The following is a 12,800-nucleotide window of genomic DNA, read 5'->3' on the forward strand; positions in this document are numbered from 1 at the left end:
TTCATTTCACTGGTAGAAGAGAAAGCTGAGAGGTTTTTCTACCAGAGTTATCTAGATGGATTGCACTGGGTTTTTTTATATAACAAAAGAAGCAAGGAAGAATAATTACACTTGCTGAAACTTTGTTCTGTACAGATGAAAGAAGTCTTCTCTTTGAATTCACAAAATGGTAATTCTACCATCATGATAAAGCAGTTATTTTGAATATATATTTTTTACCCATAATCTTTTAAACATTTTTGCTTACCCTCTTGCAAGCTCCATAATGCAGCCTGCCAACATTGTCGTCAGCTTCTCTGAAAAAGCAAGAGAGAAGGAATGTGGAACTCAACAAGTAAACACATTTATTTTTTATTTTTTTAATATTCCGCTGGTTAAAAAAGACTTTACATATGAATGCTGTGGTGATAGGGTTGTAGGATCTACTTTCTTTTTTAAATACATCCTACACCTACGAGAACCAAGTGTAAAACAGTGTATGTGGGGGAAACAGTCCTGTTTCACAGAAATCCACTCCTCGTTTTCTCCTCCCCAAGCTTTCCTTGTCTTCCAGAAGTCTAAGAGCAGGGGGAGCATTTTTGTTGTTCTATTGCTAAGCAATTGGGACTCCAAATCCTTACTGCTGTATTACAAGTCCCTCAGAGATGCACCAGTAGATCCTAATCAGTCTTTTGCCTACCCCGGTGTAGACTTCAACTAAGGCCCCAATAGAATCTTTCCCATATTTATTTTCTGATCCTAAGGCATTATCATGTTGTTTCTCAGTTTACCCATTAATAATCTGCTTCCAATGTTTCCTCTAGGATTTCACGATGTTGTCTCCTGCTATACCCTATCATTTTTACCCTGCTGAACCCTCTTAAGTCTTCCAGTACACATACTGCCACCATGCAGTCCAGAAGGGGATAAAAAGAGAGGAGGAGGAGGCGGCAATTTCTATTGCATTTTATTACTCCTCCTCCATATTGTTTGTTACCCAAAGATGAGCATTCCATTTATCTATTACACTTACAGGTTGTGTTGGCAGATCTTGCATTCACTGGTATAAGTTCTGCCATCTGTGCCACAGATTTGGAGAAAGATGCTTGGGCAAGCTAGTGTTATGCCACCAGGTCTCGGAACCCTTAGATATCTTTCACAATTGACCTGTAAAAGAAATATTTCATCAGCTGACCGTTTTTTTAAATACTAGCAGCTTCATTCTTTCATCTTCTGGAGCATGGGTAGGCAAACTAAGGCTCAGGGGCCGTATCCAGCCCAATTGCCTTCTCAGTCCAGCCCGTTGACACTCTGGGAATCAGCGTGTTTTTACATGAGTAGAATGTGTCCTTTTATTTAAAATGCATCTTTGGGTTATTCGTGAGGCCTGCCTGGTGTTTTTACATGAGTAGAATGTGTGCTTTTATTTAAAACGCATTTCTGGGTTATTTGTGGGGCATAGGAATTCGTTCATTTCCCCCCCCAAAAAATATAGTCCAGCCCCCCCCCCACAAGGTCTGAGGGACAGTGGACCGGCCCACAGCTGAAAAAGTTTGCTGACCCCTGTTAAATCTGGAGCCTCTGGGATAAACAAAGGTTGTATCTGAGCCTTTCCATTTATACATAACTATGATGTTCAGCAATATTGCCTAGCTCTTCCATGGCAAGATGCATATGATTCTATGGAACGGTTTGATGTGCTGTTGTTGCAGGCTGGTTTTAGGTGGTTCTAGTTGGTGGTCCAGGACAGAGGCCACCACAAAAGAGAGCTGCCTCATTTTATACATCTGTGAATGAGGAGAACTAGGCATATACAAATTTGCTAATTTCAGTTTCTCTCTCATTTTTCCCCAATCTTAAATTAAGTTCTCCGTATTTCTGCATCAAGTTGCAGGTTTATTCTCACAAAATAATAATAATAATAATAATAATAATAATAATAATAATAATAATAATTCAGCATTTTCATGCAAATTTCTCACAACAGACAATTTTTTCCTTCAGTTTTGATGAATATATACATTTTTGCAGGCAACTTTCCTTAATATAATATAATATTATTTCCACTCCTATATGCATTTTAATGCACAAATTTTCCTAAAATATGCATTCCTGTGCACAGTTTGGGTTGCAGAACCACATTGCAAAATTTGGGGAAGTGTGAATTTCTAATGCTAGCCATGTTTTTGGTTCACTTACTGCTATGAGAAGTGTGAATTAGATAGTTTTTTGTCTACTCACAATTTCTACAAAGATATCACAGTGAAATGAACCTCTGTACTAAGCATGAGTGTCAGAAACATGAACTATTATTTTTTCAAAGTGTGTGCAGCTCTTTGTTCTGTGCTAATACCTGTGCTAATACCCTGGAAAAGACCCTGATGTTGGGAAAGATGGAGGGCACAAGGAGAAGGGGACGACAGAGGATGAGATGGTTGGACAGTGTTCTCGAAGTGACTAGCATGAGTTTGGCCAAACTGCGGGAGGCAGCGGAGGATAGGGGTGCCTGGCATGCTCTGGTCCATGGCCTCACGAAGAGTTGGACACGACTGAACGACTGAACAACAATACCTGTGAGATATTACCTCATCCTCCTACTTCTTTCCCCATTTTAGCTATAATAGATTTATCCAAGCATTGTTTAGGTTTTTGGAGAAAATTATAGATAAAAAATAAGAAAAGAAGAGTTATTCTATTGTCTGGAGAGGTCACTTCCTGACTTGCATGGAGAAGCTGTTTACAACAGAAGCACGTAGCTGTATTGAGGCAGCACCAAGTGTTGAAATGTTGCGCCCCTAACAAATTTTTGTGTCTGGGGCAACTGCTCCTGTGCCCCACTACTGCTGTGCTGCACTACTGACTGGAGGAGCACTGGGAGCAGGGGTGTGTGTGTTGAGAAGCCTTGTAAAGAACACTGGTCTGGATTTGTTTGTTTGCAGAGCAAGGCATTCATACAAAGTGTGTTCTCCTTCATGGAGAGCACGGGTTGCGGGCGAGCCAGCAAATTACCCCTGGGTTGCTGGGCGGGATCATATTGATGGCCACTGCTGTGATTGGACTCAGGGTGTCATTGGGGAGAATTGTATGTTGCAATTTATTGATGGACAGCCCAGCGTCTATATAACTGTTTGCACTCCGTGTAATCTCCCTCTTGGCTGCATGCTTTGGATCACCCGCCCTCCCTCCCTAATTTTAGGCCTCTGTTCATTTGACCTTGCTATGCCTGTCATGAGGTCGTCTGCTTTTGGGGCAGGGGCCTAGTAGGAATTTTTCCATTTGGTTGATTGGCTGGTGCCATCTGGTTTTCGCCTACTGCATAGCAATTAGTCACAACTTGTAAGGTTGGCGGTTAGGCATTGGTTGTTATTATGTTGGTTTGAGGAGGGGTTATGATTGACTGTGTCTGCCCCTCCAATTAATGCTGGTGTATGGGGAATTCCGTTAAAGGAATCCAGGGGCTCGACATGCTTTTGTCTGTATCCCGCGGTTGGGGGCCAGGGCCTTGCAAGAGCCCCTGGGAGCCTGTGGGGAGAGGGGAGGGTCTGATCCCCCAGCTCCCTTTCTCTCCCAAGAGTGTTTCCCCCTTACTGACGGTCGCCAGTTCTGTCCCCAGTGGGACAGATAGTCTTAACCAATGCCTAAGCAACCACTCACATATTGGGTATTTTAATAAAGTTGTGGCCAAAATTATGCCAAAAACCAAAACTAATATTCTGTCTGAAGTGTGAATTTATTGAGGGGGTGGTTTGTGGGCCTCAAAGTGCAACTGCCACAAAACATGTAAAGCACAATAAAAGGAAAAAGGAAAAGGAACGCACCTCACTTCCAGTGTCACTGTCAACACCTAAGATAAAAACCACACATCAACACACACAAAAATACACAGTTAAGAGCAAAGCAGTCACTGAAGGAAACTGAATTCAAGTTGTTAATTACCAAGTCTGCAGTCTTATAAATGAAGGAGAGTAAGCCCCACTGAGATCAGTCAAACTTTCTTCTGAGTAGATATGGAAAAGATTTCACTGTAAAGGTAGTTGAAGTTTCCTGAAAAATGATTTCTGCACCCTGTACCGTGTGCTGCCACATCTGTTTTACACTTTTGCAGAATTGTGGCAGCTTGTATAATTGCTTAGAGGTTTTTTTAAAAAAAAAAAATTAAGTGAGTTATTAATGTTTTTGAATGAATGAATGAATATGCCTTCACTTCTGCCAGAGTATTTTGTATTAAGATACTAAGCACAGTATAGTATACTGTTTTCTGTGGATTTTAATTCTATGTGAGCATGCTTCGAGATCACAGCCTAAGGCAAAAGGGAATGGCAAAACTAACTTTGGTTTTGTTTGTTTTTTGTATTACCATTGTCCTAGGCAGATCACACTCTTCTCTGGCACAGTACATAATAGTATATAGATCATGTTGTGAAGGAAAGGATGCAAAGTAACAGACAAATAGTGCTTCCAAATTAGAATTTCTTTATTGGCTTCTGGTGCCATTAGCTAACACAAAAGGGGCATCACATGGCAGATAATAGGATATGGGGATGTTAGCACTAAATAGGATGAAGCAGGAGAGAAGGAAAAAGTTTACATTGCACAGAGTTTTCTGCAACATTTTCCCATCCTTTTTTAAAAAAACGAAAAGGCGTCCCTGGAGATGGCCACTAGTAATGGCAGAGAAAGTTCAAATACCGAATTATAGTGTTATAATGAGGCTATTATTGGATTGTAATTGAAAACTAATAAAATTATTACCCCCCCCCCCCAAAAAAAAAGGAATGGCAGAGAAAGGTAGGTGGAAAGAATCCCATTCTCTCAAAATCATTGTCCCTCACAGTTAGTTTTCGCTCTCCGGGTGAAAAGAAATTGGGATATCCAATTTTTATAAACTCTTGATGGGAGATGGAGTATCCATCCCATTTCATGTGCCCCACTCTTAACACAATTTAGACATTGCCAAGGCTCAACCATAGGCTTTTGGGAAGATTCTAGGGAGCCAGTAGACACAATCCAGTGATGTCTGGCTTGCAATCCCATTGAATATTGCACAACAATGTGCAATCCCATTGATTTCTCTCCCTCTTTTCAGTTGATGAACGAGAGATGTTTTTGCACCCATTCTGTGGGTCTGAAATGCAACTTCTGATCTGCCAAAAAGTGCTTACCTGAGAAGAAACAAAGAGCCAAGGACAGCACCACAAATACACCTACTGTCTTCATGGTGGTGGCAGTTATTCAACTGTACATCCAGTCCCAGTAAAGGAGATAGTTCCAGTAAGGCAACTGGGTATTTATATGCATGTGTGCAGATCCATAATGCAGATTCTAATCTAAAGCAACCCTCCCAGTCTTTTGTTGTTGCAAACAAATGGAAATATTTGTTGAGGTCGGCAGTAACCCACAAGTTGAAATTCTCTGTCAGTAAGAATGAAAAGGCATGAAAACAGAAAAAAAAACATTTGAGCTGCTCTGATGGTTTTGTTAATCAAACTGCAGCTTCCGGTATCTGTAGGTCTTGGGGGCAATAGCAACTCATCAAGCGAAACCTCCAACAAGGGTTGAGGGAGATGTTCCATTCAGTTTGCATGTAAAGGCAAGCACACCTAAACCACACTTTGCAAAGAAAGATTTGAGCCGGAAAACAGCCATCTTTTGAAATGCACCCTTCTCAGGATTTTTCAGGGCAGTTCTGCAGGTGAGTAATGTGTATAAAAAAAACATGTTCGGGTAAAGTGCACATCTAAAATCACAAAGTCATGAAAATGCATTATAGCTGGGGCAACTGCATATGAAAGTATGCATTTTAGGACAAATTCACACTAAAATGGTGGTGATTTTTCATGCAGACATTTTCTTTGAAACATATGTGGATATGTGGACAACTGATTTTAAGAGTGGGAAAAAGAAGAAGCCAAGGGGAACCAAAACGGACATATTTATTCATCTCTACCTCTGAAACATTAATTAAAAAGAGGGTGCCTGTCAGCTTTTTTTTTAAATGCAGAATTCAGTAATTTGAAGATTGCCGTCTGCAGGCAGCTCTTGGAGGTCTACAAAGAAGCCCTTCGCTGATGCCCCTCCTCCGAATCCCCCTGTCACTGGACTTGGCTGCCTGCTGGGTGACTATCCTTGCACACCACCCACCCTTCATGCATTGGTACATATGTGCTGCCTCTGCAAACTGACCATGCTGCGTACTAAGGGGGGTGTTGCAGTGCAAAAAGTTTGCTCCTGCTTTTTTAATGCATTTATTTTTGAGTTAAATTAAATAACTTCAGTGGAGCTCCAGCGCAAATCAGAAATGGGCGGATTGCCCAATGCATCATCATCATTTATTGCAATGTGATACCAATTATATTGATACTATCGATCATGGTATCCTCCTGGATTGGGGGCACTGTATTGCAGTGGCTCCAATTCTGTCTTCAAGACTTAGTCCAGAGAGTAGCACTGATAATGTTTTTGAGCCCCTTGGGAGCTATGTTATGGGGTGCTGGAATGGATCTTATTTCCAGTGCTATTTAATATCAATCTGCTGGGAAAGGGAATTAGGATTTTCAGGGCCAGGTGCCGTCAGTATGCTGATGACACTCAGCTCTACTTCTCCATAAGATCTGAATCTGGAGAAGCCGTGCAGTTTTCCATAAGATCTCCATAAGATTTGAATCTGGGAAATTTTCTGGACACTGTGATGAAATGAATGGATAAAATCAAGCTGAGATTGAATCCTGGCAAGACAGAGGCACTGTGGGTAAGTAGTTGCCATGTCCATTAGAACACTCCCCATGAAGGAGCAGGCCTGGAGTTTGGGTGTTGCTTCTGCATCCAGCTCTGTCATGGGACGCTCAGGTAGCCTCAGCGGCTAGAATTGCCTTTTACCAACTGTGGCTGGTTAGACAAGCTTACTCAGATGTTTAGAAAGCTTGTAGGGATTTTAATTTGCTTTAGTTTACTTAACTGCAGTTTTAACCTTCTGTATGTTTTATACTACATTTGTAATTATTTTTTGTGATAATTTATTGTTTTCCCTTTTTTGTAAACTGCTTTGAGGTTTTTCCTACAATCAAGCAATATATACATTTTACGATATAAATAAATAAATGTAACAGATCATAGAGAAATTCATTGGTGAGTTCACATTCTGAAGGAAACAAGTTTGTCTATCCAGATGAAAATCTGACCACTCCAAACTAAACAATTAGCTATCCTGTCCTCCAGAAAGGTTCTGTCATCTTCCCTCGCTCCTCCTTATGGCCATGAATTCAAATCATGAATGGCAATGGCATATATAGTAAGCAAGCAAGCACAGAGGCAGACATCTGTCATCTGTCAGTTAAAGAACTGAAGGATTCATTTGGTCTGGGCAGTCTCTAAGCTTTGGTGACATCAGTTATCATCTTTTTCCAGATTTGTTCAGTCTTAGCTAAAGAAGAAGAAGCAGTGCTTTATTTGCTGTTCTCATGTCAACACGGTTGTGGTATAAGAGATATAACAATGGTCTCCTTCAAGTGGTTCAGATAGACAAGTTTGTCCTCTCCTGGAGGAACTAAAATCAGATGGTGTGATTTGAAGGTAAAATAATTATTTGGTTTAGATATTTGCCAAGGGTATGTCACGAGCATCTGCCACATTACTTTTTATTGCCATAAATTCTGAACTTTCAGCCAGGAAAGAAAATGGATAATAAATCTTCTGAGTTCGTTACAAAGTTCATTTGGAGTTACCCTGAGCAAAACACTGGAACACAGAGCTCTTTTACTTTGATGATCATGAAAAAAGGAAATTAGACTGCTGAACACATATTATATCAGTCTTCCTCAACCTGGCTTCTCCAGATGCTTAGGGACTACAAATCCCATAAGCTCCTACCATTGGCCATGAGATTGATGGGAAAAGGAATCCAACAACATTTAGAGGTCCACAGGTTCCCCATCCCTGATCCAACACACTCCACTTAGAAGTAATCTTCATAACATCCCATGTTGCTGCATTACAACTCCCATAATCTCAAACCACAGCCCATGCTAACTGATGTTGATGGGAGCTGAAGTCCAGAGACCTGGGGATAACTGAAATTTGGGAGATGAGGTGCTTGGGAGACAATAGGCATACAGATGGATTTTCCTTCTTTCAGGACCCCCCCCCCCCCCGGTGTTCTTTCTTTTTCCTAAACAAATGATCTGATGACCAGATCTAGGAAGCAGCAATTGCACCATTGTAGTTATAATATAATAATAATTATTATTATTATTATTATTATTTGTACCCCGCCCATCTGGCTGGGTCTCCCCAGCCACTCTGGGCGGCTTCCACCAAACATTAAAATACATTTAAAATATCACAGTTTAAAAACTTCCCTAAACAGGGCTGCCTTCAGGTATTTTCTGAATGTCAGGTAGTTGTTTATTCCCTTGACTTCTGATGGGAGGGCGTTCCACAGGGTGGGCGCCACTACCGAGAAGGCCCTCTGCCTGGTTCCCTGTAGTTTTGCTTCTCGCAGTGAGGGAACTCGCAGTGACTACCGCTGTGGATATAAACCAGTAATCCCGATTTACCAACTTTCCATCCCTGATCTATTAATATGAGTCTGTTACCTAACCTTGGGGTGTATTGGGTGTTAGGAGAGGGGTACTACCTCTTGTGGGGGGCACGTCGTGCTCCTTCTGGGTTAGTTTGCGGCTGCTAGAAGCTGTCAATGTGCAACAGTGGCCACATTCCAGGAAACGGTTTTGACTGGCTGACTAAACCAGGTGAGGGTAGCCAATGGGTCTCAAACCCTCAGTGAGGTAGGAGCTTCCCCTGAATGTGAAGACAGGCTCCAGCAAATTGAGTGGATGAGACTAATAGTGGATCCAATCATCAAAAAGGAGGTTTCTGCATGTACTGTAAAGGTTAGTGAGGGGCAGATGGTGTTTGTCCACCTAGGAAGGTTATCCATCTAGGAGAAGGAAAACTTTGATCTTAAACATCTGCTCCTTTGCAGGATATCTTTGGGAGAAGAAAGGACTAAGGACTATGCCCTACACAAATCCGGAGTGGAGTCCCTAAAATGGTTGGATGGTGCCTTGTACGCCTCAATCAGCAACTGCAGCAGCCAAGCTGGTGCCAAACATATTTATCTGCTTTCCTTTGGACCACATCAGCGAGCCCAAGGGTGTTGTTGTCTATGCAGCCCAGGACTTCCATAAACACTGCACGGGTCATGTTGGTGCTGCTAATGCAGTGGTTTGACTTCAGCCCCAGAGGGACACTTCATTGTCTGTTCAGATAGTTGGATGCCAACAGCAGCCAATCTAGACTAGGAATGTGGCGAGTCTGGGATCTGCTGATATTCTAGTTCAGGTATCCCCAAACTCGCCCCTCCAGATGTTTTGGGACCACAACCCCCATCATCCCTGACCACTGGTCCTGTTAGCTAGGGATGATGGGAGTTGTAGTCCCAAAACATCTGGAGGGCCAAGTTTGCGGGTGCCTGTTCTAGTTGATATCCAAGTGCAACAGGAAGGATTTCTGACTTCCAGTTGTTTTAACAATTGCAACAAAATGACTTCCCCCACAGCCTAGACTATACTGCTGAAATGAAGGAAACTGAGAGTGTGGGGAGGAACCAGAAAGGTCTGTGAATGCAGTTCATTTCTGGGGCTCAAAACAAACTGCTGGGTGAAGGATTCTTCCACTTTAAGTGTATATCTTTTGCACCTGGCTCCAGTTAGTGGATTTAAGGTCCCAGTAATAAATAGCAATTATAGATTCCACAGAGCTGAAGCCACTCTGGTGGTGACCTAAACAGGAATGGAAGAATCTTTCCATTTCAGTTTCTTTTTTACATACAACTCTCCACATTTCTATAGCAATTTGCTAATTTATATATTTATTAATCCTTATGAAGATTTGCCAACACTTTTGTGAGATTTGCACCCACTTTATTTTAAAGTTTTGACTAACATACATATCTTTGCAAGCACTTCATTCTGTTTATGAAGATATTTATTTTCATGTACATTTTTCATGAATATATGCATGTTCATGCCCATTTTTTTGTTGTTGGAGAGCTGTGTCACAAAGTTTGGAGAGGCAAGAATTTCAAAGGATAGCTGCCTTTTGGTTTGAGGATGGGAATTGGATTGTTTCTCATTAAAATGCAAACAAAACCAAATTTCTCCCCATTCCCTAGACCTAGGCAAATATACAGTCTAAATATAGATCTTCTGGTTACATTAATGGGTGTGATAACCAAGAGGGGAAACATGACTTCCTCCCCCCCCTTAATTTATCTTAGTGTATGTCAGTAACAACCCTGAGCTGTGCAGAGTCTTCTAAAATAAAAGATTTGTAACAGTGTTCCTCCATTATGATGCTTTTCACATCTTCTTTCCACTCAGCAACAGTTTTATCTATTTTTAGGTTTTGGGTTTGTTTCCTACATGTATATCCTGACTCTTCATATATAATTTTAAGGCAACATACTATGTCTTCATGGATACTTGGTATCCATGCACTTAAAGCCATTGAACAGTTACCGGTAATGACACAATGCACAACTTCAATAAGCATCTGAACAAGAACAATTAAAAGTATTTGAACACATACACCAATAAGATAAGAAAACTACTCAGAGCACTACTTTGACTGCCAGTGTCTTAGCTGGAGACCTGCAGCCACGTTCATCACATTTATAAAAGTCAGCTGAGAAATACAGAGGATGTGCAAGATCTCTGCCAAAATATACGAAGAAGGCTGTCACAAGAGGGATTGTTTACAGTCCCCATCACAGTTAAAGGAAATAAAATCACAATGTTCTGCCAATATAACTTCATATCACACACACACACACACACAAACTGATTCAGTATGAACTAAGGGAATATTTGCTTTGAGGCACCGCCATAAATTAAACAACAGCATGCCTAAATCTCACGGCTTTCACCACAATTTCCCAACATATCCAGCTCAGAAACTGAACTGTACAGTCTTGAAAATATCAGTATTGTGTTACATGCAATGTTCCACACAAGTCTTTAAATGGAGACTTAGACTGTGGAGGCAAGAAGAGATACAACTGCTCAGTATTCTGTACTGCAGTAACTCCTGCTTGCCAGTGAATTTTGCTTTTCCTATGGCATGAGTGATGTATTTTCCCTCCTCTCCAACACCCCTTCTTCACCTCTTTGGAGGTTTCTACTACTGTGGTTGAGAAAGCTGGGGCAGGGAGCAAAAAGATACCGGTAAAAGAAAAGAAAAGAAAAGCTAAAGAGAGCAAAACAGGATGGGGGGGGGGATGATTTCCTGCCACCTATGTTTTTGGAATCTAGATCCAAAAATGCACTAAAGATGTTAATAGTGATCAACCTGCCATTGTTAGAGAGTAGGGGCCTCAGACCTGGGTTTTGGCTATCCTGCTCCTTTTTAAATCTTTTTTTTCCTGAAGGATTAACTTTTCCCCTCTGAGAGTCAGCTGAAATTTGCATCTACATACAGAAATTAGTTTATGCACATTTTACACACGTTTGTTTCATGGGCTTGTGCCTTGGGTCTTTTAAGGACCAAGCAAGGACTCATTTTTCTACCTAATATATCAGATCAGTGTTTAATAATAATATTACAGTGGTAAATATCATTATTATTAGTATTAAAAAAAATCTACCACTATTTTCAGAAACATCAAAAACAAATATTATTTTACATACACATATTTTGGAAGAAAATATCTACACATAATATTGAGATTTCAGAGCTGGAGGGAAATGGAGAATAATAATAAGAATAATAAGAATAAACCATAAGCTGTATGTTGCCCTTCTTAGTCTAATGAATATAGAGCAGCCTTTGCCAATCTGGTACCTTCTGGATGTTTTGGACTACAAGTCCTGTCAGATGCAGCCAGTATCTGGAGGGCACCAGGTTGGCAAAGGCCGCCATCGTGTCAGTGGTTACACATGCATAAATGACTGCACAAAAAGTGATACACGCCATTTTACCAGACATATCCAGAAGCCAAATTTGAATACCAAAGACTCACTCCAACTACTGGCCCAACATCTCAGCTGGGAAAAAATACACAGCTGTCACATTTAACAGAGTGATTTACAATGATGTGGTTGACTTGAAAGGTAAATGTACTGGAGAAATTTTTATAGCAATATTGCTATAAAGGGTGATTACAATACAGCAGGCTCTAGCCAAAATGCCCAGAAAAAGACATAGGTAAATTACCCTCAGTTCCCCATTCAACCACACACATACTCAGTAGCTTAATACAGCATTGTTGCACACCTAACCAATGCTGGTGTCAGCATTATTCTGTTTTGGAATGCTGTGATGTCCTCAAAAGAGCAACGCAACATCACAACTTTTACACAGCAATTCTGCACATCTCATCAGAAGTTAGTCTCATTGAAGTCTGTGGGACTTATTCCTAGATGAGTGTGTACAGGACTGCACCATCAATGAGCCATCCACCTCCCTCTCTCTCTCTCTCTCTCTCTCTCTCTCTCTCTCCCTCCCTCCCTCCCTCCCTCCCCCCTTCTTTTCAACCCTATGAGCTTGCCCATTGTTTACTGTTGCTGATTTTGACAAACAAAATAGAGCATTAAGTGGAATTGTACTATTTATATTAGGGTTTGCAACCACATTGTCAACTTGGGGAACCATCCTATGCCCACCTGAAGGTTGGTTGAGGAGGCCACAGAAAATGGTATGAGTGCTACTCCCCCAGTGGAAAGAGAGAACAACTTCATACCATACTAAGTCAGATGCCTGCAAATGTTAAGTGTTTTGCAACTAATACTTATGACTTGGCAGAAGCCATATATGAATAAATGTAC

Source organism: Lacerta agilis, chromosome 2 (genome assembly GCF_009819535.1).
Source record: "Lacerta agilis isolate rLacAgi1 chromosome 2, rLacAgi1.pri, whole genome shotgun sequence".
NCBI lineage: Eukaryota > Metazoa > Chordata > Lepidosauria > Squamata > Lacertidae > Lacerta > Lacerta agilis.